The sequence below is a fragment of the Myotis yumanensis genome, unplaced genomic scaffold, assembly GCF_028538775.1.
Source record: "Myotis yumanensis isolate MYYU_CA2020_CCGP unplaced genomic scaffold, mMyoYum1.0.hap1 SCAF_1, whole genome shotgun sequence".
Lineage (NCBI taxonomy): Eukaryota > Metazoa > Chordata > Mammalia > Chiroptera > Vespertilionidae > Myotis > Myotis yumanensis.
Window position 1 is genome coordinate 168,263,460 of NW_027223752.1, and position 27,176 is coordinate 168,290,635.

The 27,176-nt window shown below is 41.2% G+C and overlaps 1 protein-coding gene across 1 annotated transcript in view; it reads left to right on the plus strand.

Moving 5' to 3' along the window:
• Nucleotides 1-27,176, plus strand: part of CELF2 (CUGBP Elav-like family member 2) — an 862,326-nt gene that overhangs the window by 195,732 nt on the left and 639,418 nt on the right. Inside the window, exon 2 of the mRNA XM_070391817.1 lies at nt 27,015-27,052. The gene's annotated coding sequence lies outside the window, so the exon portion shown is untranslated. The remainder of the gene's footprint in view (nt 1-27,014; nt 27,053-27,176) is intronic.

The window sequence follows — 27,176 nt, forward strand, 5'->3', positions numbered from 1 at the left end:
CAATACCAGATTGAAAAACTAGAATGTCGTTGAACATGACCCTTTTCACTGTTCGGTAAAAGAGGAGAGACATTTGTTCTTAACTCCTTGTTATAGGAGAGAAAATAGATCCTCAGTTTGATTCACTTCCCTGAGTGACAGATTAGTGACATGCCAGGATTCAAACCCAAATGTGGGAACTCCAAACCTCCTGCCCTTCAAGAAGTTTTCCTGTGCCACTGGCCTAATCTTATATGAAAGTGTGTCTTTTACCTACCACTGGCTACCTAGACGCAGTGAAAGACACTGCCCACTGCCCTGCACTACCATCCCCAGGCTCATGCTGGCTCACTCCACTGGAAACCACACACCCAGCTCTCAGCCTGGTCCCTTTGGCAGCCCCATCCTTCATCCAAACTAGAAACCCAGGGGAAGCTCGACAGTCTCTCTCTCTCTATTCCCATCTCATAGCTCCCTGGAGCACTTTATTGACCTCGTTATTATCATGCCTCTGTGTTTTTTGTTTTGTTTTGTTTTGTTTTTTGTTATAAATAAGCTATAAAGTCTTTGGTCATAGGAATAATCTCTTCTGCATCTTAGTGCCATTCCTCACTCAGCTCAGTGTCTGGCTTTTGTAAGTGCTCTTCTCTTTGTATTTATCAAATGAATGAGCTAGCTTCCTCATTTCCCAAGACTGGGCAGGGAGAGTTGGAGTGGGTTTAAAAAAAAACAAACATGAACCATTTCCCCAAAAGCCAAAGCTGAAAATAACTGCGATTCGTTAATCGCAGCGCGGTGTCACTCCAACCCAGGCCACAGCTTTCCCTCTCACTGTAGGTAATGACATACAGCATTCTTAAAGGACTGATGGTTTATAGCCTAAATGAGCCAGGTATGTACTCTAATTTCCTCTTACTGGTGAGAAATATTTTACAGTTTTGTAATTTTGCTTCTTAATATCCAAGATGATTGACCATACCACCCAGCAGCCTGAAGGAAGACATCCTTAAATGTCATGATTATTTATCCCAAAATATCAGAACAATTGTATTTGAAATTTGATTCTCTCAATAATATTCCTATAACTGCCTTCCCTTTGATTGAATGACTGGAATAGGAGGGCGGGACAGGCTGCTTCTGGGCCAGTCGCTTTCCCATCACTCCGCTTCTCCCCCACCCCCAAGAGAGCCATGGAATTGAAATGTTGCATGTCCCTCATCTTTTCTTATGATATATTGTAACTTCTCAAGGCTTGAGATTTCAATCCTGGATTTTCAGCTGATAGGCGAAAACTGATTTCCTATATATTCCACTTTGAAAGAGGTACTATGTCTGAAGAAACCATTATCCTCTGATATTTTCACTCTGGTGAAACCATGGATCCTCGCTGATAATCCTACACATACTTACACACTCTTCAACGCCAAGAATGGCGAGGCTTTCATTTTTCTAAATGACCTAATAAATCAAAGGTAACTGCATTTTCTGAATATACTCGCCTTCACAACCTTAGAATAAAAAAAAGCAGGTCTATTTTTCTATAGGGAAGGTTGGAAATTGTTATAAATGGTTGGGGAATGCATCTTCTCTTTCATAATTTACTTTTATATTTTCTTGTATGTTATTCAGGTCAATTTCTTCTGGGGCGGGGGGCACGGGGGAGGGGGAGTGATGAGCTGGACCATCCCCAAGGTGGTTTTTATATGTTTCACATGTAGATACGTACTATAGAGAGGCAAATAGCATCAGAGGCCACACAGTTGTCTTAGATGACAGTTTTAACTCACAGGCATCACCTGTGTGTAATAAAAGACTTGCGGAGCAGATTCTAAGTTGAATCTGGAGGTGTAACGATTCACAATTCTAGAAGGAACAAGCAGATTCCATAGCCCCAGATATCTCTGGAGTTCCCAAAACTCTGGGTCCTGACTGCACACTTGCCAGCATGGGAAAGACCCAGCCTGCAGTGTACATAAACTGAAAATCTCTAGCCAGGCCCACTTGCTTTTAGGGGATACTCTGTCGCCTGAGAGTCTGCACGCAGATCCCCTGGATTGTGGCAGTCCTCCTGCCCACTTCTGCCACCTATACATTGATCTCTGGGAGGGGGAGGGGTGATTTAAGTGGCCATTTAGATCGATTCCTGAGACAGCCCAACAAAGATACCCACCCTGCCATAATCTGCTCATTCTCCATGGAGAGGCGTGGGCTTAGCTCCCGGAACTCCAATCGCACTGCAATCTGCTGAAAACATCTACACTGTTGAACATCCACACTGTTCCCACAAATGTGGAATCCAAGGAATAATAAAAAGAAGTGCAAAGTACAGTGTCCCTTAGTAGTATTTTATTAAAGCCTCAATTTGAGGCAATAAAAGGTAATTGAAAATAAAAAATCAAACAAAGAAAGCACTGTGCCACACCAGCACGACCAAGGGTGATCCTGAGTGGGGAGGGTGAAAGGATTAAGGAAAGACAGACAAGAGAATAATAGCTGGGTCTCGGTGGGTGGGACGCTGCTCCCTGATGAGGAGACAATGACAATGCCCACAAGTCGTTATTTTATAGCAGATGCCACGAGGCAAAGTAGGGGCGTGATCAAGTAGTTTACAGCATTCTCGTGAGTTTCAACCTCACTTAACTACATGCACCCGAACTCTATCGCAAGGCACGTGGGGCTACGTGTTTGGACCACAGGTTCAAGCTTACAACCACAGCTGTTGGCTATAATTGTGCTGGGAGGGCCCTGCTCTCCAGCTGGGACTTGCACGTGTCAATGAGAGGACCCTGTCCTTTCATTAGTCCGAGGCTTGAACCTGGCCAGAACACTGTACCCGCGCCTCACAAAGCACAACCAAAAGCCCCTTGGATGTATTGTGAGTATTCTATCAAAGTGTTCACTTCTATAAAAAGAACCTACAGAGAGCAAGATATCTTAATAAGGGAATCAAATTATTTTCATGGAGCATATTCACACTTCAGCTATCCACCTTCTACTCATTTGACTCAAATTCTTTGTTAAAAATTAATTAGCATAATTTTTCAAAAAGTTGAAGATATGCATATCCTGAATATATTCCTAAAGGTGCACAGAGAGGTCTACATAAAAATATACATACAGCATTATTTTAAGAGGAAAAAGAAGAAATAACCTAAGTATCCCCTAATAGGAGAATGAATTTTATTAAAACAAATTGAAATACTAAAAAGGATTTAAAAATGAAATAGCATCACAAGATACTGTTTCACATTCTCTGGGATAGCTATGATAAAAAAAGACAGAAAGTAATACATGTTGGCAAGGATGTGGCGAAATTGGAATCCTCATATATTGCTGATAGGAATGGAAAATAGTGCAGCCACTTTAGAAAAACAGCTTGGGAGTTCCAAAAAATGTTTAACATAGAGTTACCATCTGACCCAGCAATTCCACTCGTGGGTATATGATACCATATGTCCACTCAAAAACTTATACATGAATGTTCATAGCAACATTATACAGAATAGTGAAAAATGGAAACCATCCAAATATCCATCAACTGATGAACGGATATATAAAAGTGGTATAAGCATACAATGGAATATTATTTAGACATGAAAAAAAAATAAATAACTGATGCATGCTGCAACATGGATGAACCTTGAAAATGTTACATGAAGGAAACTAGACACATAAGGCCAAATGATGTATAAGTTCATTTATTTGAAACTAGAGGCCCAGTGCATGAAATTCTTGCACAGAGAGGGGTTCCTCAGCTGGCCTGCACCCTTTCCAATCTGGGACCCCTCGGGATCGGGCCTAAACCGGCAGACAGACATCCCTCTCGCAATCTGGGATGACTGGCTCCTAACCATTCACCTGCCTGCCTGCCTGATTGCCCCTAACCCCTTTGCTTGCCAGCCTGATCGCCCCTACCTTGCCCCCCTGCCTGCCTGATCACCCCTAACCTCTCTGCCTGCCTGCCTGATCACCCCTAACTGGGTCAGTGGTGCCTGCCGGGCTGTCTCAGAGGATGTGGCTTAGGTTAGGTCCTTTCCTTTGGCGACTTTAGGAGGGGAAGCCGTGTCCTCTGCTCCCCACTTTGACTCAGGGACGGAAGTTCTCCTTGCTCTCTGGCCTCATAACTCAGTGGATCATGGTGGGATGCGGCAGGCAGGTGGCTTCTGGGGTCACACACAGGGGCCTGGATGGTGGCTCGTGCCAGCTCATGTTGTCCTGCCCCGCCTGCAGTATGCAAATTAGCCACCATCTTTGTTGGAAGTTAATTTGCATATCGCGCTGATTAGCCAATGGGAGGCATAGCAAAGGTATGGTCAATTACCATGTTTGTCTATTATTAGATAGGATAGAATTGCTTAAATTGGGGGGAGTTTTTTTCAGCAGAAGGAGATGCTCTTGGCAGACAAAAGACATAATCCCTATATCTGGACTGATAGCCAGCCATATGAACTATACTGCCAAACCAATCATTAAAAAATTGAATCATTTTTTTACACCTTACACCAAACAGCTGTTGCCCTTAAAACCCCTCCTCAGCCCCCACCTTAGGTTCCGCCTTCACAGTTCACCCAGAGTAGGTTCTGATTGGTAGGTTTCTATGCCAGTCAGTGTCAAAAGCTCCACCTCCTAGGCAGCCATTGGCTCCTCACAATTCACCCAAATTTGTTCTGATTGGTTGGTTCCTTTGCCAGTCAGCATCTCTAGGCCTATCTCTGGGCCTGATCATAGAGGCAGGGCTGATCAGCAGCAGCCCCAGGCTGTTGGCCAGTGGGCTGAACTGCTGACCTCTGGAAGAGAGAGAGGCTTGGCTGCTGGCGAGGCCTGGAGAGAGAAGCAGGGTCTGATCACCCTGCTTCTCTGATCACCCTGCTTCTCTCTCCGGGCCTTGCCAGCAGCCACTGCCATGGCTGATCAGCCCTACCTCTCTCTCCCTCTGAGAGGTCAACAGTTCATTTCAGCCCGCTCGCCTGCTGTGTTCGCAGCCTGGCATTCGGTTGAGCTTTTGGTCATTGTGGATGTTATGGACCCTGGGTTTTTATATATACTAGGATATCTAGAAGATGCAAATCTACACAGACAAAAAGTAACTTGGGTGATGTGCAGCTTTGTGAGGAGGAGAAGTGATTGCTAATGGGTACAGAATTTATTTTAGGGAGGGATGAAAATCTTCTAAGATTCGATTGTGATGATGGTTGCACATTCCTGTGATTATATGTTAAAAAATTGAATTGTATTCTTTAAATGGGTGAATTGTATGATGTATTAATTACATCTCAATAAAGCTACTTTTTAAGTTACAAAGGAAAAAATGTTATCAATATGATTAATTCCTACAACATAATGTTGAGTAATAATATAATATAACTAGAGACCCAGTGCATGAATTCATGCACAGGTGGGGTCCCTTGGCCTGGCTGGTGATTGAGGCCTATTGGAGGACTGGCTGGCTAGGGGGAGGGCCCGCAAGAGGTTGACCAGCCAGAGGGAGGGACCATGGGAGATTAGCCAACCAGCCCCCCAGCTGGGGCCATCAGGGGTGCCAGCCAGCAGGAGGGAAGAACTGCAGAAGGTTGGCCTGCTGGCCCCTCTCATCAGGGCCTGGGGGGAGAGACCACAGAAGGTTGCTCAGCTGGCCCCCAATTGGGGCCTATGGGGAAGCCGGCCGGCCGGGGGCAGGGAGGGGCCACAGGTGGTTGGCTGGCCGGCCAGAGGGGGAGGGTCCATGGGAGGTTGACTGGCTCAGGGAAGGAGCCGTTGGAGGTTGGCCAGTGGGGAGTAAGGGCTATGGGAGGTTGGCTGGCCATGGGGGGGAAGAGGCCGTGGGAGGTTGGCCAGCCAGGGGAAGGGGCTGCAGGAGATTGGCTGGCTGGCTGAAGAGGGGGAGGGGCCATAGGAGTTTGGCTGTGGGAGTGCACTGACCTCCAGGGGGCAGCTCCCACATAGTGACCAGTCATCGTGACTGGTCGACCAGTTGTTCTGGTCATTCCCTTCATTTGGTCATAAAGGTCACTTAGGCTTTTATATATAGATAGATTATATATATATATATATATATATATATATATATATATATATATGCCTAAGCAACCTTCCAACCATCAACTGTTCAACCGTTTGACCATTTGACCAGTAGCTATGATGCACATTGACCACCAGGGGGCCAATGCTCAACGCATAGACATGGAAACATGGAACAGACTGATGAATCTCAGATGGAAGGGGGAAGAGGGGAGGGCGGTAAGAGATTAACTAAAGATCTTATATGCATACTAGAGGCCCGGTGCACAGATCCGTGCATTGGTGAGGTCCCTTGGCTTGGCCTGCAGGGATCGGGCCGAAACCAGCCCAGTGCACAAATTAATAAACCAGTGGGGTCCCTCGCCTGGCCTGTGGGGATCAGCTAAAACCAGCAGTCCGACATCCCCCGAGGGGTCCTGCATTGCAAGAGGGTGCAGGCTGGGACGAGGGACTCCACCAGTGCACAAATCCATGCACCGGGCCTCTAGTATTTATATAAAATATAAATATATACCAAACAATACTACATTAGTATTAGGTATGTGTATGCATATATAATAAAGGGGAGAAAAGAGGAGGAAGAAGGAGAAGCTTTTCTTAGGGAGTTAGTACACAAGGTTTCCAATTCCATTGGTAGTATCTTATTTCTTAAATTTGGTTGAGGATACAAGATATTCATTATAGTGTCCTTTATGCATTTTAATTTTTAAGCAATATTATAACATAAATAATAATAATTACTAATAAGCACAATCATCCAGAAAGGGCAGCTGTATTTTATTAGAACCTTCTTTGCCCTATTATTAGTTTTCTGCTCCCATTAGGTTTATATTGAGTTGTAAAATCAAAGAAAAGTTAAATTTCCTATTATTTTTTTGGCTGCAACTTTAATATCCCATTATACTAGTAAAACTCAAAGGAAATTAGCAAATATATCCCCACATTTGCCTTATAAAATGTCAAGGCTTGGAGTTATTTTTGCTATTTCCCTGTTGAAAATGGTTACTAATAATTTTCTATCTGATTCTCTCTTCTAAAATCCAAATTCCAGACTTTAAAATTGTGGACCACTGGGATCATTGTGCCTCCCTCACCCCCTCATTTGCTTATCTCAATCTTCTGCTGTTTGACCTTAAGAGTGGTGAAGTATATGGTCCAACATAGATTGTCAAACAATTGCTTAATCATTCTTCTTTAGACCACTTCTACACTCTTTGAGATATTTAATTTTAAATCTGGAATCCAGAATAATATTGAAATTGTTATAAGAAGGATCATCCTTTCACTATTTAATGACTGTTTTGTTTTTATTAAGAAAATCTGCACATGCTGGGTCTGGGACCAAATCGACTACAGACTGTCTAAGCAACTTTGTGCATCCATCTGATAGGAAACCCAAATCTTGGCCTGGTTGCCAATTTATATGAATGCTTTTATCATTAAGGTATTTTAAGCCTATTATGCATCTTTCAAAATTTTTGCTATAGATAAAGACTTACATTCAGGAAGTTTAAACATAAAATATATTCCATGTTGTTACAGTTTCTGAATATATGAGCATATTCTATATAGATCATTTATGTTTCTTTTCCAAATCAAGTATTTAACATTTTAACTGGGCTGATAGATTTTGCTCTTTACAGAGTCTAGATGATTGGAACTTGCCATGTTCTAGGACTTTGTCCATCTTGCCTGAATAATACAGAGAAAATGTCAAGGTCTCTTGAAGATTGTAGAACCTTCTAGCAAGATGAAGGAGCATTTTCTATAGTTTGAGGAGCATCTATAGCGTTTTACCTAGCGGCGATATTGAACTCATAAATGCATCTGCACAACTGAGATGCTAAGAAAATAAATGCTTAAAAATTGTTTGACTTCTGATTATTAGAAAAAGCAAGCATAAGCTATCTAGTTTCTTGCTGAAAAAAAATGCTGTTCAAATTATTTTGTTGAATATAAAATGACCTTAAGAGCTTGATTATAAGGGTTTTTGTTCTTTAATGTTTTCTTGGCCTGTCTAATACCTCAATTCATAAAGAAAACAATAGCCTGATTAAGGAGATTGTTCCCTATATACAAATAATTTGTCACTGTTTTCATAGTGAGAGAATCTTCTTCCAATCAGGTTAGTCAGTGAATTGTTTGCTCTTTAATTAAATATATATGTTTTCATGTCTAAAATGCACTCAGTGTTGTAATATTTTTAAAAATTTCAAAGTGAATACAGTCATGCACCCCATAATAATGTTTTGGTCAATGACAGACCATATATATGATGGCTGCATAAGAATAAAATGGAGTTGAAAAATTCATATCACCTGTGACTTTGTAGCACAGTACATTATTCAGATGTTTGGGGTGCTGCTGATGTAAACAAGCCTACCTCACCGCCAGTCCTATAAAAGTATAGCACTTACAATTATGTACAATATATATTACTTGATAATGACAATAAACTGCTATGTTACTGGTTTATGTACTTACTATACTACACTTTATATCATTATTTTGGAATGTATTCTTTCTACTTGTTAAAAAGGTTTGCTGTAAAACAATATGCTGTATATGCAGCAGTTTCATACATCTCCTTTACCATGTCTATTGATTGCATCATTTTCTCTTGTGCTTGATTTAATCTTGTGTAGTTTTTTTTCATCATGGCCTGTAAGACTATAAAATCCACTGCTAACATTGCCAGTAAGAGGCCATTGAGTGATTGACCTGGAAGTGAAATTAAAACTGCTTAAGGATTACGAAGGGGGGAAATCAAGGATGCTCATTCATTTCAGGCATGTCCTATTTCGCCATAGCTATGATTGTGAAGAACAACAGTGATGAAAGCTGTTAAAGAAGTTGCTTTGTTGAGGGCAAAGAGACTGATATAAATTTGAAGTGGGCCTTTATCAGACATGGAGGAACTTCTAGTGACCTGGATTAAAGACCAGACACAGAAGCTATCCCTCTCAGCACCGTGACGATCAAAAATGTTAAAAATAAAAGACTAGGCCTGACTACAAAGTTGCATTTACTGCTAGTTCTGGGTGGTTTAAATGATTCAAGCGTTATTATTCATTACATAATGTGAAAGTGAGTGGTGAGCTGAGTGCTGATGTGAAGGCAGCTGAAGAATTTTTGGAAACTCTAGATAAGCTGATTGTGGAAGAAAATTACTTGAAAGAGCAAATATTCAACATGAATGACACCTCCCTTTTCTGGAAACGATGCCTGAAAGGACCTTCATCCTTAAGGAGGCTAAATCAATGCCAGGTTTCAAGGCATTTAAGGACAGGATAACAGTTTTTCCTGGTTACAGGCTACAAATTGAAACCGTTTGTGATCTGGCACCGTGAGAGCCCCCGGGCCTTTAAGCATATCAATAAGCACACGCTGCCAGGGGACTACAAATAATCCTGTAAAAGTTACTTTCCTTTAGTGACTTAACTGTTCTGTCAAAACTCCTGAAAAAAGAAACCCATGCTCTCCCTCCCCTTGTCCTTCTCTTGTTCTTCTTGTCTTCAAATCTCTTCCCTTATTATGGTGTTTAAGGATGAAATCCATCTTGGACAAGATTAAGAAACTGGTGAAATTTCTAGTTTCACCTGGTCCATTGAAATGACTTCAAGGTTATGGCCTCCCCTCCAGTTCCCAGATCCTTCACTCTCCACCCTAACCAGAATCAGCTCCCCGAGCACAGATCTAAGTTTATCAGTGTGAGGCTTCTTTGGTGTCTTCGGGTCTGGTGCCCTTTCAATGGTATACAAGATTTTTTTTCTTGGCCTCAACCAGCCTTTTGTTTGGTCAGTCCCACCAACTTTGCCTTTCAACTATTCAGAATCTTCAAATGGTCTCAGGATAACTTACACCTTTATTCTGTGGTAGGCTGCATAACGCCCTTCCCCAGGAATGTGCACATCAACTCCCCAAATCCTGGAATATATTACTGTACATGTTAATGGGAATTTTGCAATAGTGATTAAGTTAAGGATCTTGAGATGGGGAAATCTTCCTGGACTATCTGAGTGTCCTCAATGGTATCACAGGGCCTTTAAAGAATGAGGTAGGAGGGTCTGAGGGAAAGTAGGCCATGTGATGGCAAAAGAAGAACATAGGTGATATGACAACGAAAGCAGAGGTCAAAGGTTGAGACTTGAAGATGCTGCACTGCTGCCTCTAAAGATGGAGGAAGGGTCTAGAAGACAAGCCATGCGGGCAGCTTCTAGGAACTGGAGACGATAAGGAAACAGACTTGATTTTGACTCCCAAAATCAAACTTTTCCAGTAATCTTTGCTATTATCCTGAGTCACTAATCTGATAAAGCATAATTTTAATGGATGATCATGACTTAGATATATCACCTTTCCCAAAAAATAATAATAGTGAGGGATGATGTTATAGCAACACTGCAAGGTTGATATTATTCCAAATTAGAAATTATGAGGAGGAGGCTGAAGAGGAATAAGAAAACTGGCCAAAGTGAGAGTATGTTGCAGCAAAGGTGCTGATTTTCCTAAATCCAGAATCCTCATACTTTAACAGTACCACACTGTCTCTTGTGGTTTACTAACACCTTGGGTGTCCTATCGAAAGCATCACTTTCTTTAGCAAGCTTGTCCTAGTATCCCAGATGGATTTTTCTATCCTTCTCAGTTCAGCATCTGCTGTGCCCAGTACAGTACTTACTTCTACCACAAGTCTTTTATCTCCATAATTATTACAATCAGTTCCTTCAACACATTCTTGGAGGCTGAGAAAATGTCTTATTTTTCTTTATATTTCTGGCATCTTTCAGTACTTGCAATGCTGTTAAGTAAACCACAAATGTTGGCTGGAAGAAAATGAATGAATGATGGGACTTTTTACATTTTTGCAAATTGTCATCAAAGAATATGACCTATTGCTTTTTAAAAGCAATCTAGACAATCAATCCTCTCTCTCTCTCTCTTTCTCTCTCTCTCTCTCTTTCTCAGTAAACCTAAAATAAATTTGAACCCAAGTGGAACACTCAACACTCTACAGAATATGTAAATGCAGAGGGATCCTAAAATATTGCAATCAAACACTTTGATCTGTCTTTGAGCTAACTTCCCCATAGTTTCTGTTCAACACAAGTTTATGATCAAACTAAAACTCATAAAATGATGTTTCTCCCATGTACTTTTTTAAATTGAAGGATAATTTACATACAGTGAAAGGGGCAGATTTTCAATGTGTTCTCCCATCAGTTGTAATGAATGCAAATCAGCAAAATATTTCTATCACCCTAGAAATTCCTACCTGCCTCCTTCCAGTCACTTCCATGTCTTCCTGTGAAGTAATCACTGATCTCACTTCTGTCACTTGGGATTGGTTTTGTCTATTTTAGACATCCATTTAAATTGAACCGAATGGTGTGCACTTTCTTGTGTCTGTCTTCTTTCACTCACCATAGTAATTTTGAGATTCACCTATGCTGTTGCATGGGTCGGTAGTTCATTTTCTTTATTGCTGAGTTCTATTCCATTTTAGGAACACAGCACAGTTTACATTTCCTTTCTTCAGTTGATGGGCATCTGGGTTGTTTTGAGGTTTTGGTTTTTATGAATAAATCTACTGTGACTATTCTTGTGCAGCACATATGTTTTCATCTCTCTTGGATAAATACCTAGGAGTAGAATTGCTGGTTTACACTGTAAACATATATTTGCATTTTGCCAGAGGGAGTATATACATTTACATTTTAAGATGTTCAAGGACAATGTAAATTATTATAATTGTCCTATGACTGTTAGTGCCTTGCAATAGTAGAATTATTTACCATGTATCTCGTTCCCGTGCAGTGGAGGCAGAGACTGGGATTCTTATGGAGGTGATATATTGAGAGAGTGCTTGTGAAAGAAAACTGAAAGGGAGTGAGGGAAGCAAGGGAGGGGAGGGAAGAAGATAAGCAAAGAGGTGGTTTTTGCTGAAGCCCAACCATAACCTTATCCCATAGAAAGCTCTGGAGCATCTCATCTTATGGTAGGAGAGCTGGGACCTTTGTACCTCCCACTACAGCTGGTTGTTTGTTGAAGACAGCCCCCTCCAGGTGGGTGAAATTTGCATGTGGGAAGAAACTTCCCAGGCATCTCTTGGCTTGAGTGACTTCTGTGGGGATCAAGAGCAATTCATTGAAGAAGGGAGCAGTTGGGAGACCTAATAACTCACAGCAACTGGGGAATGGGAACACAGCCTGATAAAGGGGATCTAGGTGGGGCTCTAACAGTATCCACTCTACCAGGTCAGTAACTAGAATACATAAATCCTCTCCATGCCACAATTTACCTGCACTTGTTAAGGATATTACTATCACACACACACAAAAAAAATCACTCAGACATTAATTTGAAAGACTCACCTCCATGGTCCAGATCATGTAGTTCTATTTGACAGATATCTGTCCAGGCTTAGTGCATACCTCAAAACCTGCATGGCTTCTCAAGGAGTAAAAAGCCAACAGTGTCCACCACCCTTTGAACTTCTACCTGGTGACTTGCACTTCAAGGATGGCTGCCCTGAGATCTTTTAGCACTGACCTAGCTCCTAGTATCCTGGCGCTTTAGTCACCATTTAATATTGCAGATTTGTAGGACTAGCAGGCTTGGCAAGCATATGAGGAAGGATGTGACTTGTGATCTGAAAGAAATGTATGTGCCCAAGAAGTTTCATTTTGCACTAAAACTGACTCCTCCTCTGTAGACCCGTCTTTGGAGCAAGTGGTGTCTTTCTGTGAGGGATATGTGAATCCTAAATCGACAGAAATAGGTATAAAAGTAAAGAACAAAAGGTCACAAAATGGCAAAAATAAATAATGTATCTTCTTTTTAGTCAAATCTGTAATAGTGAAGGGATCCATAGGCAAAGGGGACTTAGAAACACCCGATGATCTTTGACCCTGTAGCATCGCTTTCTGATGTGTTAATTGGAGTGCACGTTAAGCACTTGCTAAAAAGAGAGGGATGTCACTACAGCATCGTAATGCTTCCATGGCAACTCAATGTCAAGATGTCATTCCATGATCCGGTGGCACTCTGTATGAAGAAAAGCTCATTCCAGCTTCTCAATCTCACTGCTATTCTGGAGGGTCTTACTGACAGCAATATAAGGAGCTATTGTTCCACTTCTTAGAAATGAGATAGTGGTAGGAACAAGAGCTGTTATTGAAAACTCATCATAGTTTATTATTTCCATCAAAGAAAAGAAGGAAGTCCTCAGGCAGGCCTAGCTGAAATATTACAGGGGCTAAAGGTGAACTTGAAAAACCTTTCATTTTAAGCTTGCAGCTGCTGTGTACACTCAAAATACTGTGAGGAAGAACTTGCCTGAGAACAACAACTATAAAATTGAGCAACATTTATTAATCTTTGGTTATTTCTCTGTAGTTGTTCAAGAGCAAGCAGCCACAAGTTAATATTTAGGGCCATTTAAGTGGAATAGTCTCATAAGTTGGGACTTCTCTCCAGTTTACCCAAAAGAATAAAAGCATAAGAAAAATGTAGGATATTCACACACTGAATAAGAAGAAGTGATCTTTAGGGAGTCACACATATTATTTAAATTTTGGTCATTCTCAAATTTCTATGACATTGATTTTGGCTATTAAAGCTGTCCAATCCATTTGATAACTGTGGCCCAAAGAATGTCTATGTCAGCAACCGAACCAAGGGGAAAACAGGCAAGAAGATATACCTAAAGTTTATTATTTATCATTTAATGCCCAGTTGTTAGAAAAAAAAAGAGTAAGACAGTTTGTAGATACAGGAAATTACATGGTAAGACGATAAGAAAAGCCTCAGATGGTTGGCCCATTGAGAAGTCTCTTAAGACTGACTTACTGTTTGAAATAACTGATTAGTGATATCAGAGACTCATGTCCCTGGCCCTGGATATCTATCCCTTCCCTGAGAGATGAATCATAGCATGTAGCAGAAATATTATTATATTTCTAACTCAAAGGTAGTGACATGTAATGGAATGATAGCACAAATAGATTCTTCAGTGTGTCATCTTCAGTTTAGTACCAGTAGTTAACCTACTGGAACAAAAGCAATCCATATTGTTATAAGTGGCATTTTGAAAGAGATATTGACTTTGAAAACTCACATTTATTTAACCTTATGGAGCTTATCTCAAAGAACTTTGAACTCTCAAAACAAATTAGTTTAAGAATAAAAACCATTGAAGATATATGCATATTAACATCCTTACAATTAAAAAAATTACAAGTTCATTCAAAATATGGATCAAAGACAGGTAGACAAAAGTACAAAAGCACAGTTTTGATGGTCCTAGCAGATCACAAGCTAAAGATAAATTTTCAGCAACTAAAATGATAGACATATTGATATGATAATGTTAACAACAACAGTATGTACTCAGAATGAGATGAGTCAGGAAGAAAACCACTACTTGCTTTCAATATTCATTGTAACACTCTTTATTGCAACCATTTTGGGGCAGAAACTTTTAAATAAATGGATATTTAAATATAAACACAAAGGGGAATGAGACATGCACCCTGATGAAAGGTTAATGATAATGGAGGTGTTCTAACTTGGAAAAGTAAAGCTAAAAAACTAACCTCACAGCAACCCTTGGATATTTGAAGCAATAGTGCAGAGAATATATACAGAAAATTTTCTTTATTTTTGCTAAGAATAAGCCAAAGAGAAAGTGCAGAAGCAGACCGGCTAGAAATTGCTGAACATACTTTTTCATTTTAATACTGGGATGGGCTATCAAGGGAAATTTTGGGATCCTAGAGATCTTTAAAAATAGCTAGATAGAAAACATACCAGGATAGAAAACCTTATGAACGATTTGCCTTCAGTTCTGCAAAGCACACAATAAACTGAAGAGAAATTTTGTGTTCATCTTCATGGTACTAGCCCCAAGTGTGTGGTTTAGGAGAATCTGTCTTCATATGCATATCTTGTACTTGAATTCTTTCTCTCAGAAAGTTGGATATGAGTCGTGTAAAAATTTACTGAAATAGTTATGACATTTTTTTGCAACTGCAGGGAGAGATTCACATTAACTGCATAAATGAAAATCATTCAAAAAAATCAAATATACCCAAGGAAAACAACAATACCAACAAATGAAGCCAGTGTGAAGCCACTCAGCGCTGTGGTACTGGATTAATCACATTGCTCTTAGAAAATTTAAAGCTTTTAATCATGTAGTGCTGCAGTCTTTGGTTAAAATTCATGGGCATTTTATGGGTTTATTTTGACCCCCAGGATCCATGTATTGCACACTAAGTACAATGAAAACCAGTTAAGAATAAAGAATAAAAATTAATGTCAAACTGAATAAAGGAGCTGAAAAGGTCAAAACTTGTTCCTGGGGTCAAGGAATATGCTTGCCTGTGGAAAAGACCACAGTAATCAAAATTAAATAGAGAGCTTATATCTATAAATTTGTGGAAATAGCAAAATTATCTGCAAATCAGATTTCAATAGCTCAGTGGTACAAACACATAGAATATATTATGGATATATGTTAACATGTGTAGAATCAAGAAAGACATTTCTATTTTTTCTTGGAATCCAAATACCTTGAAATATCTCTTTAATTATCAATCCTCAAGAAGATGGAGAATAGGACCCCTCAGAAGACCCATGTCTACCTTAAATGTAGAAACCTCCCAGCAGGCATTAAAATTTTATTATCTTATGATCTACTGGGTACTTATTTTATAATTGAAAATACACATAATACTGATATAATAGAGAATATATGATTATATTTATTTAATCCAAATGTCAATCCATTGCAAATTAGTTTTAAAAAAAGGGGGATTCTATAATTTTAAAAATCATCCTATATAATAAAGATGTAATATGCAAATGGTTGTTATGCCCTGAAGCATAAGGACTGACAACATAACAACCAGATCATGGATCAGCAGGAGGGTGGGGCAGTGAGCTACAAGCAGGCGGTGGAGGGCTACAGGAGGGGGCAGGGCAGCAAGCTATGAGGGTGGGGTGGGGCGGGGAGAGCTACAGGAGGCTGGGGCAGTGGGTGGAGAGCTACTGGTGAGCTACTGGCACATGGATTCATGAGCAGGGCTACTATTTATTAATAAACACTAGGATTCAGGATTGCTCAGGGAGGTAGGATTGGATACATCAACATCTTGCAAATTATTCCTAAATGTTAATGTCCACCAATAAAGTCATTTTGTGGAAAAATTCTAAGGAAAAAGGAAAAAAAAAAAGTTCTACATAGACTATTTGTTCAAGTTTATTCCACACAATCACAAGCAGTTGAAGATCCACGAATGAAGCCAAGTCTGTACCTAAATTAAGGGTGTTGTCTATCCTGCCATGCCCATGTGACTCTAATGGTTGGGGTCCTTCTCAGCAGGCTTCATCCTTCTCCCTGCTTGAAAAGGGCAGAATATTCTTCCATTGGTTTTGTCACCACCCAGGCTAAGTTCTAGGCATCTTAGCTTTCCTTTCTTTCATAGTCATTGTCTGTGTTTCCAAATCTGTTCTTCAACCTGACAGTGCAAGTTTATTCTTTCCATTCAGGACCCTCAGAGCTTTAACATTTGCCTATTCCAGATGAAAAGAACCAGCCAAGCACCAGTGACTACCTGTGTTCTATTTGTAGATTCCACTAGTCAAACCAGTTCCTGGTGGAAGGACCTCCATTGGCTCGGTGTCTCCCGAGGGGAAATGAGGCAGGGGAGGGCAGTTCACTGGTAGGTATACAGCACAGCCCCCAGGTAGCCAAACACTGGTTGTAGCTCTGCTTTCAACCTCTTCATCCCCACCATGACCTCCAGCAATCCCCACCACGTCTGCCCATTTAGCATAGTAGGAGGAAGCAGGATGGTTCTCAAATGGTAATGGGAGTAGCAGATGAAGAGGAAGGAAAGCCTTTAAATGATTTGTCTCAGAAACAGCCAAGATTCCCACCTGAGGAGGAAGGCTGTGTGCCATCAAGAAAGAAGTTAGTTCGCCTTGTACCCTATTTGAGAATGTGTTTGCTTGATTGCTTGTTTATTTTTAGCACATATATGCATACACACACACACACACACACACACACACATATCACCATACATTTATAAGCCAGGGGCCCTCCAATAAATTAGATGGGAATGTGATGAAGGTGGAATAATATAAGGGAAAATGAATATGCATTCTGGGCAATCCAAATGCATCCATTTCATTTGAAGATGTTTTTAAGATGGCAGGTTGAAAGGCACCATTGCTATTTAAGTGAATTGGTCATCTGGCATTCTGGCAGTCACAGTTATGGTTACTATTTCTCAAAGAGCTGACCTAAAAATATGCAATAGAATCAAGAAACATGTCAGGGGTCAGGTTCTTATTTTAGTAACTGCCTATATCAGTGTATTTTGTGAAAATCGATGAAGCTTTTGTTTTAGAAGAAGGAACATATTCAAAATGTATTCCTGAATTTAGCTCCTTCCAAGTGACTGAAAGAAGAGACTGTGTTAGTGACTGTGGGCTAATGTTCTCAGGTGTCCACATGTTGAAATGGAGATGCTTTGAAGCCCAAAAAGCCACAGGAATAGTTACCAATCTAGTCACAACTATAAATTGGTGTTGAAATATTTCTTATACCTTAAAGAGCATGTAATCTGGAGTTATTGAATATGTTCCCCACATTTCAAGGAGCCTTTTTATTTTTATCTGCAGGGATAATGTTATACTTATTGATGGATCTTTTAAGCACTCTGCAGTGTGTGGGCTTATGCAAATCGATTTTTCAAAGGTGCCTCTGTGAGTGCACATGCATTAGCCCCCAATCTGCTGGAACACCTGGAATAAGTGCACAGGTGAAATCAGATGAAGGTCAGATTGAAATAAAATTGAGCCTTTCTGCTTGCTCAGGGCATAGCTTATACCATTTTTCAGTCAGGAGTATTCTGGGCATCTTAGAATGACAGTTCTGTTCAGCTTTTTACCCTTAAAACTAACCCCATGATTCTCTGCACACCCTTGCCATGAGCACAACCCTTTTGACTACATTAGCTGCTCAAATTATGTCCCTCAATAAGGCACAGATCCACAAAAGCAGCCATGCCAGTCCTTCAGTTTTATTGAATGTTCAAAAGGATGAAATGGACCTTTCAGGCAAAACAGCAGCTTAAAGGGAAAGAAAGACTGAGGTACCTGGAGATTGAGAATGAGCACCTCTATAGTTTTGCAAATTGCTTTCAACATTCACATTTTAAAAGTTATATGGCAGTATAGTTAACATTCATTAAACTGTGCACATTTAAAATGTACAATTTGGTAAATTTTATTTTATCCCTGAGACCATGACCACAGTCAACATAACATGGCACTTTCTCTCGGGGTTTCTTTTTAAATTTTTTAAAACATTTTTATTGATTTCAGAGAGGAAGGGAGAGGAAGAGAGAAATAGAAGCATCAATGATGAGAGAGAATCATTGATCAGCTGCTTCCTGCATGCCATAAACTGGGGATTAGACCAGCAACCCACGCATATGCCCTAACCATAAACTGAACAATGGCCTCCTGGTTCATAGGTTGACACTCAACCACTGAACCACACTGGCTGGGCTCTTTGGGTTTCTTTTTATCCTTCCCTCCCACCACTTCCTGCACTCTTCAACCCCATTCCACAATTTATAACCTTAATCTGTTATAAACAGAACACCTGCTGGAACACCCCACCTTCTGGATTGGACTGACTGCTTCTTCTTGGTGACATTTAGTGTATTCCTCTATATCTCACATTTCCTATAAAGTGGAAGGTATATCTCAAGGTCTGATGAAGTCACATTATGCATTGTGAGCTAAAAATAGCATATGTATTTTATGAGGCATCGCATCAAACACACTTAATATCTGGTTGGCCCAACTAGTATTTCTATATTACTTTCTCTGATACCAGTTTTTATTTGCTGTTGTATTTTTATTCTTTGCTTTCAAGGATGTTTTTTGTTTCAAGTTGCATGCAAACAAATCTAGCCACATGAATGTGAATATTGTTTGGGTTATACTTAAGGGAGTTTTAATGTTGCCTCTATTACAAAAGATTTTTATATTCACCCTGTTCACTCCTCACTGTGAAAAGAGGAAGCCTAGTAGGGAGTTGGTGGCAGTAGACATGAATTGCGGCTCTCTCATTGAAAGCAATGTGGCCTTTGGACAATTTACATTTTTTCCTCTGAGCTTCAGTGTCTCACCTGCAAAATAGAGATTAAAATGTCAGCCCCAAATACCTGAAAGGTTTGTTATACAAACCAAAGTAGATAATACATGGGTTGATGTTTTGTGAAGAGTAAAGTCCTAATCAAATGATATTTTTATTATGCTGATGTTCCTTTGAGATAAAGAGGAATTCTAAGTATTATATTGCACAGGCAGATAAATAGAAACACAGAGAGAACAAGTGACTACAAACCCAGAGAACAGAATGGTATCTTCTTGGATCCCACCACTATAATGGATACTGATTTGAAATTAGTGATGCCTTAGTACAGTGGTTCTCAACCTTGGCTGCACATTAGAATCACCTGGGAATCTTTTTAAAATCCTGATTTCTGGGCCTCATCCTCTGGAAATTCTTTTTCTTTGTTATGGGGTGGGGCCACAACATTAGTGACAAAGAAACAGAATTTCCGGAGGATGAGGCCCAGAAATCAGGATTTTAAAAAGATTCCCAGGTGATTCTAATGTGCAGCCAAGGTTGAGAACCACTGCCTTAGTACGAGTCAGGAGCCAAATTCATGAAAGGACAATAGTTTACAGCTGTATCATCTGCTCTCACTTCAAAAAATGCAGTCTACAGATCACCCAAACCGGATTATGTATTTTGTCAACACACCCTTGCTTAACTGCCATTGCTAATGCCACCTCTTCCATGATATCATTTATCCTCACAAGATATAATTTCCTTTCCTGCTGAACCATAGACAATTTAAACTGAACTACACATTTTTCATAGTATCATTGATACTGATTGAAGATTGCATGCCTCTTGGAAATAAGGACTGACTTATACACATGCCTTACACATAGCATAGACTCAACATATATTTATTTAATTAAATTAAATTGACTTTCAATCCCAGACTGAGTTTCCAGTGAGAGTACTAACATCCTTACTTGCTGGCCAGCCCAGCTGTGACCATTGAAAAACAAACACATCACTTACCAAATAACAAAATTATGATTAAAAATTGATAAAAAGTAAAATAGGTTGTTTATAGTTTAGCTCTTACAGTTTTAATAACTATGAATGCCAAATTTAAATTAGGGGAATTAAATTGACACTGCATAATTAATCATTATTCTAAGGGCTGGATGAGCTAAATACTTAACCTTTAATTGCCTCCATTTATTAACAATATAAAGTCTTTTAGTATAGTCAAAAAAATTAAAAAGCAGACCAGTTTGGGCCAGCTGCTCACAGTTTTATTGGACAGCTGTAAGGTAATGACAACTGTGGCAATGCATGATCTGGGGGGGAAAACCTGCCAAGATTATTCTCTAGGGACATGAGTGTATCCATTTACATGATGTTACTAAAGTACTTTGGAGAGTCCCATCAATATATCCTCAAAATTATATAAAAACTAAGTAGGTGCCATTTATACAATGGCCAAGGGAGCCTTAGCTTGTGGACAGAGCCATGGGGTGCAACTTTTCTACTGAGTCATAGAGTGTGTGCTTGCTAAAATGTTCTGGCATTAAGCACATGAATATATGGTGACAATAGAAACCAACAGCCCTTCCAGAAGCCTAGAAGCAGTTCTGTTTGAGCTATAGGACAAAGAAACTTAGTGTTTCTCTAAGGTTCTTGTAGACCATCTGTATCAAAATGACTTAGAAACTTACTGAAGATGGATAGCCCTGGGGCCCCAACACAGCATACTGATTCAATCTCTCTGGAGTGGAACCCAGGAATCAGAGTTTCTACACAAGTTCTTTTAAATGATTGTTACACATAATAACATTTGAGAACTGCCCTTTGTGTGTTCCAGCTCTGCCTGCACCAGTATGTGGGGGTGCCACCATGTGGTGTGTTCTCTACAACCATATTCTTTAATTGGAAGCAGCCTGGTGTTTTTAGTCCTTTAAGTGCCCCAAATGTAGCCAACTCAGGCTTTGGAGGATCCTTACTGGTATCTGCTAAACAATGAAACTAGTTGCCACAGGGTCAATTTGATTGAGTTGTACAGTTGGCCAGAACAAGCCAGTAATCAATGAACAGCCTGATTATTTAGGGCCACATGAACAATAGAATCAGGTGAAGCCAGGTAATGCAATTACCAGGAATTGACTTGTGACAGTCAATCCAGGTGACTTGAAAAAGGCAGTCATGCTATAAGACGACCCAGTGAGTTTCTGTCTTCAGTCTACATGTGTCCCTCCGTCTGTCTGAGCGGACCACTGATGGAGGGAGGTCTATGGCAAAATGCTGCTTCTTTAGCATACTTTCACTCTTCTACTCAGCTGGTTACCAGCCATCTCTATCATCTTTTTCCCTTTGTGACCTACAACTATATTATTTTATAGGAGATACCCTTCCCCCCAGCATCTAGCAAAGATGTTTCCAAACTGGATTGACTTGTAGGTTATTAGTAAAGGTCAATAAATTCCATCTGATACCTTAGAGAAGTTAAATGAATACTTAAAATTATTTCACATTACTGTGACCGTATTACAAGATCTCTATGTTGGGGCCTTCAGCTCTGTCAGACATGAAGCAATGGCAATTGCTACAGAAGTTCAATGACCTGGCAGTTAGGAAACAAGCTTTGTCTGAGCTGCTCTTCCTACATAGAGATGATGTGGTCTTTCTGTGTGTGTTGTGTAGACGTGAAATGACGGCACAAAGACCAGATACTGAGCCTGAAAAGATCTCGTTGGGTGCGAGGGACCCATGGTTAAGGGGTTCAAATCCTCCTTATAGTCAACCAATGTAAAATTGTTTACTGAGGCACACGTTAGTCCCAGAACTGAGAGAAGTGCTGAAAAGGGGAGAGAGATCACAATTCCCACTGTGGAGGAAATGACAGTCACTGTTCTGGGCATATGTAACTCTCCTGGGTAGTGGAGGTTTGGAGGTCATTGACTCTAACCTTTACAGGCAGGGTTCATTTTACTGCAACTTAATCATAAAAGAGACATCACATTCACTGTTCCAAGGGACACATGTAAGCAATGGAACAGAATTCCTAATACTGTGGAAGATAACAATCAATATTTTATCACACAACCATGATAATTGTGATCATAATCTTTGAATAACTAAATGACTTATTCCTTCATGAAAAATAGGTAATAGTTCTTGAGCAATGAAACTAAGGACAATATAACAATCTTTTGTGTAGCTGAATACATTGCTACACTGGATCCTGTGTGTGTGTGTGTGTTGGGGGGGGGGGGGGGGCGTTAAAGTAAGGTACTCTGTGAAGAGTTTTTTTCCTCTTTTTTAAATAGTGAGATATTATAAATTTGCAAGTGTACATAAATACATATATATACAAATTAAAAAGAATTATATATTAATATCTATTTAACCACTATCAGATGAAGAAATATAATATTGCTACCACCCTAGAAATCACATGTTATGCCAGCACCCAACCTTGGTAACCACTACCATGATTTTTGTGATGTGTGTGTATGTATGTATGTGCAGATACAAATAAGAAATGTATATACACTGCATTTTTTTCAGAGGTCTCCAAGACTACCCTCACTTATCACACCAGTTGCAAGTTAGGAGTTCCCTAAAACCAGCTTCTGTTTCTATAATTTCCTGGAATAACTCACAGACTTCATCAAAGCTGTTATGCTCACAATTATGTTTTATTACAAGGAAAAGGAAGAGATTAAAATCAGCCAAGGAAAGAGTCCCACGGAGCAGGGCCCAGAATGTTCCAAGAGCAAAACTTTTAGTGGTCCCTCCCATTGGAGCTGTGTGGACAGTGCTTACCTCTCCCAGAAACGATGTGCAACAGTTTGTACTGACAACCATAGCCTACCCAAGCCTTGGTGTCCAGAGTTTTATTTGAGGTTCAGTCACAAAAACATTGTTGGCCATTTACAGGGCTGACCTTGTAAATATCTCCAGCAGTCAAGTTGATACTGTTTGGTCCAAGGCCCCATCTAGGAGTCATACATCCCATTGGTGGTATATATTATCTGGTACAGCCCAAGATCTCCAGGTAAACAATGACATTCTTATCAGACAAGATATTCTAAGGGTTTAAAAATTATCTCCCAAGAGCCAAGAACAAAGGCCAGACCTTTCTTTAAGCAAAGTTAAGTCTTCACTAAAAAATATGGTTGGGTTGTGCCTGATTTCGATCTTCATATAAATGCTTAAGTATTATATGCATTGTATGCATACTTCACATAAATATGTAAACCTTTTGGACTTCATATAAATGATTTCATATTTACTTAAAAATTGTTTTGCTTCTTTCAAGAATTGTTCTCATTCCATGTTGAGTAAATGTTCTAGACATTCTTATCAAATATTAAGGAGAATCTTGAAGTCTTATTATAAAATAAAAAGGAGATTTGCTGTAACTATAGTACAGCAATGAAACCACTCTAGAACTTGCTGCACAAATAGGCAAGTACTCCATTTATTCATTAGTGTCCCCCTTATGAATTTTAGTGAGCAATCTAAATGACTCCAGAATGAAATGCAGTCCTTTTTAACGGCCTGAAAAGCAATTGCTGGCCTGCCTATATGATCAGCTTAAGTTATTAGGATCTCATCACATTACCTCTCAATACCCACAAGGAAGATAAAATCAACTATAGCCTAAGACAGAGGTCAATACATTTTCCTTAAAAGACAAAGTAGTACATATTTTAAGATTTGAAGGTCATATCTGTGTTATAACTACTTACCTCTGCCATTGTGGATAAGAGCAACCATACACAACATATAAATTGTGTCTTATGTTCCAATAAAACTTTATTTATGAACACCAAAATTTAAATTTTGTGTAATTTTCACATGCTATGAAATATTATTTTTCTTTTGATTTTTTCAATTGTTTAATAAGGGAAAAACCATTCTTCGAGTCGTATAAAAAGAGGTAGCAGACTGGATATAGTCCCCAAGATATAGTTTGTCAACCACTGGTTAGGCCAATGGATTCAAGGATTCTAGATTGGAGTTCAAGATTTCCATTTATAATAGAACTAGAGGCCCGGTGCACAAAAATTTGTGCACTGGGGGGCGGGGGATCCCTCAGCCCGTCCTGTGCCCTCTTGCAGTCTGGGACCCCTCAGGAGATAACGACCTCCTGGCTTAGGCCTGCTCCCGGGTGGCAGAGGGCAGGCCCAATCCCTAGGTGCAGCCCCTGGTCGGGCTCAGAGCAGGGCCGATTGGGGAGTTGAGGCGCCGCCCCCTGTCATGCACAGAGCAGGGCGAATCGGGAGGTTGCGAAGCCACCCCTAGTCACACTCAGGGTACAGCCGATTGGGGGGTTGGGGCACCGCCCCCTGTCACACTCAAGGTAGGGTCAATGGGGAGGTTGCGGCGCCACCCCCTGTCATGCACAGAGCAGGGCCCATCAGGGGGGTTGGGGCTCCGTACCCTGTCACACACAGAGCAGGGCCGATCAGGGGGTTGAGGAGCTCCTCCCTGTCACTCACAGAGTAGGGCCGATAGGGGAATTGGGGCACCGCCCCCTGTCACACACAGAGCAGGGCGGATCAGGGGGTTCGGGCGCTGCCCTCTATCACCCACAGAGCAGAGCCGATCAGGGGGTTGGGGCGCTGCACCCTGTCACACTCAGGGCAGGGCCGATGGGGAGGTTATGGCTCTACCCTGTCACACACAGAGCAGGGCTCATGGGGTGGGGGGGTTGGGGCGCCGCCCTCTATCACCTACAGAGCAGGGCCGATCAGGGGCTTGGGGCACTGCACCCTGTCACACACAGAGCCACAGGGCAATCAGGGGTTTGGGGAGCTCCCCCCTATCAGTCACAGAGCAGGGCTGATCAGGGGGTTGGGGTGCCTTCCCTTGTCACAAACAGAGCAGGGTGGATGGGGAGGTTGTGGCCCCGCCCCCTGTCACTCACAGAGTAGGGCCGATAAGGGGGTTGGGGCGCTGCCCCCTGTGACTCACAGAGCAGGGCCAATAGGGGAGTTGGGGCACCACCCCCTGTCACACTCAGAGCAGGGCAGATCAGGGGGTTGGGGCGCTGCACACTGTCACACTCAGGGCAGGGCCAATGGGGAGGTTATGGCTCTACCCTGTCACAAACAGAGCAAGGCCCGTGGAGGGGGGTTGGGGCGCCACCCTCTATCACCCACAGAGCGGGGCCAATCAGGGGGTTGGGGCGCCGCCTCTGTCACACTCAGGGCAGGACCGATGGAGAGTTTATGGCTCTAACCTGTCACACGCAGAGCAGAGCCCATGGGGGGCGGGGGGGGTTGGGGCGCCTTTCCCTGTCATGAACAGAGCAGGGTGGATCAGGGGGTTGAGGCGCCGCACCCTGTCACACACAGAGTCTCAGGGCAATCAGGGGATTGGGGAGCTCCCCCCTATCAGGCACAGAGCAGGCCTGATCAGGGGGTTGGGGCGCCTTCCCCTGTCACGAACAGAGCAGGGCGGATAGGGAGGTTGTGGCCCCGCCCCCTGTCACTCACAGAGCCACAGGGCGATCAGGGGGTTTGGGCGCTGCCCCCTGTCACGCTGATCCTGGTGCCGGGAGGCCTCGCTGCTCTGCTGATCCCAGTGCCAGGAGGCATATTACCCTTTCACTATATAGAATAGAGGCCTGGTGCATGGGTGGGGGCTGGCTGGTTTGTCCTGAAGGGTGTCCTGGATCAGGGTGGGGGTCCCCACTGTGGTGCCTGGCCAGTCTGGGTGAGGGGCTGAGGGCCGTTTTACGGCTGGCGGGTGACTAAAGCTCCCAACCGCTCCTTTTTTTCTTTTCTTTTTTTTTTTTTTTTATTCTTGGCCAAATTTAGCTCTGAGGCCTCGGCTGCTGAAAGCCGGTTACTGGCCTTTGTTTTGCCTTCTGTATTTGATACAATGTTGCAGTCGGGCTGGCTGAACCTGGCTGACTGAAAGCAGGTTTCTGGGGTTTTGTTTAGCTTCTATATTTGTTACATAGTTGCTTAGAGTTGCAGCTGAGAGGCCAGCAGCGGCAGGTGGGGAACGTTGGAGTCCGCAGTCACTGGAGCAAGCAAGCCTCCCTGTTTGCTTCAGTGCATGGCTGCTGGCGGCCATCTTGGCTGACAGTTAATTTGCATAAGGATATGCTGATTAGCCAATGGGAAGGGTAGCGGTCGTACACTAATTACCATGTTTCTCTTTTATTAGTGTAGATATTCCTCACTGCTCCTCATTTGTCAATCTTACTCCACTGACAACCAGAAAAATTAATTGTAAGTTATCCAAAATATTCTAGAACCCAGTTTGTATTGCTTGGCAAAAACATTTTTTACAATAATCAATTTTACAGTAAAGCATTGGACCAGAACAACTAGCTATTGTTCTAGATTTTGCCACATAAATAAAATAAACTAAACAGATTCTCATAATAATCTTCTGACATTAAGTTCCTAGATAACATTTCTGTGGCAGAAAAAGGGCATTCATTTTCATCCTTTCACACAATTTAATTGATATAGATAAAATAAAAGGTATATATCAGGTATCAAAATTTCCAAGTTAACATAGACAAACCCTAGTCAAACTCTCACTGGCATGGATGTGATAACAATCAGAAATCAATAATAGAGCATTATCATTTTACTCTAATGAGGACTGAACAAGTCCCCACTACTAAATTTCACTCCTTCCTTCACATTAGGTCAATGAGCATAATGAGTAATTTGCAAGAGCAAATAAAAGAATATTCATCTCATTTGCTAAATTGTTATACTTTTCTTTCATTGCTACTTTTTCTTTAACAAAAATTATTTTTAAAAATTGTTAGCCTAGAATATCTTACTCAAATTAATGGACTTAACTTAATTACTTCTACTTTTTTCATCTTTAGGGCGACAAAACTAGAGAAGAAGCGATCCAGCCAAGCAGGTAGGAGCTTGCTTCTTTTGCAGACTTACTGTGGAATACCTGCTAAAAGGTAGAGATGGTGGTTGACTTATGTGGATAGATTTTCTGTCGTTTATGCTTTCTGGTAAATAAGCATGTCTAATGT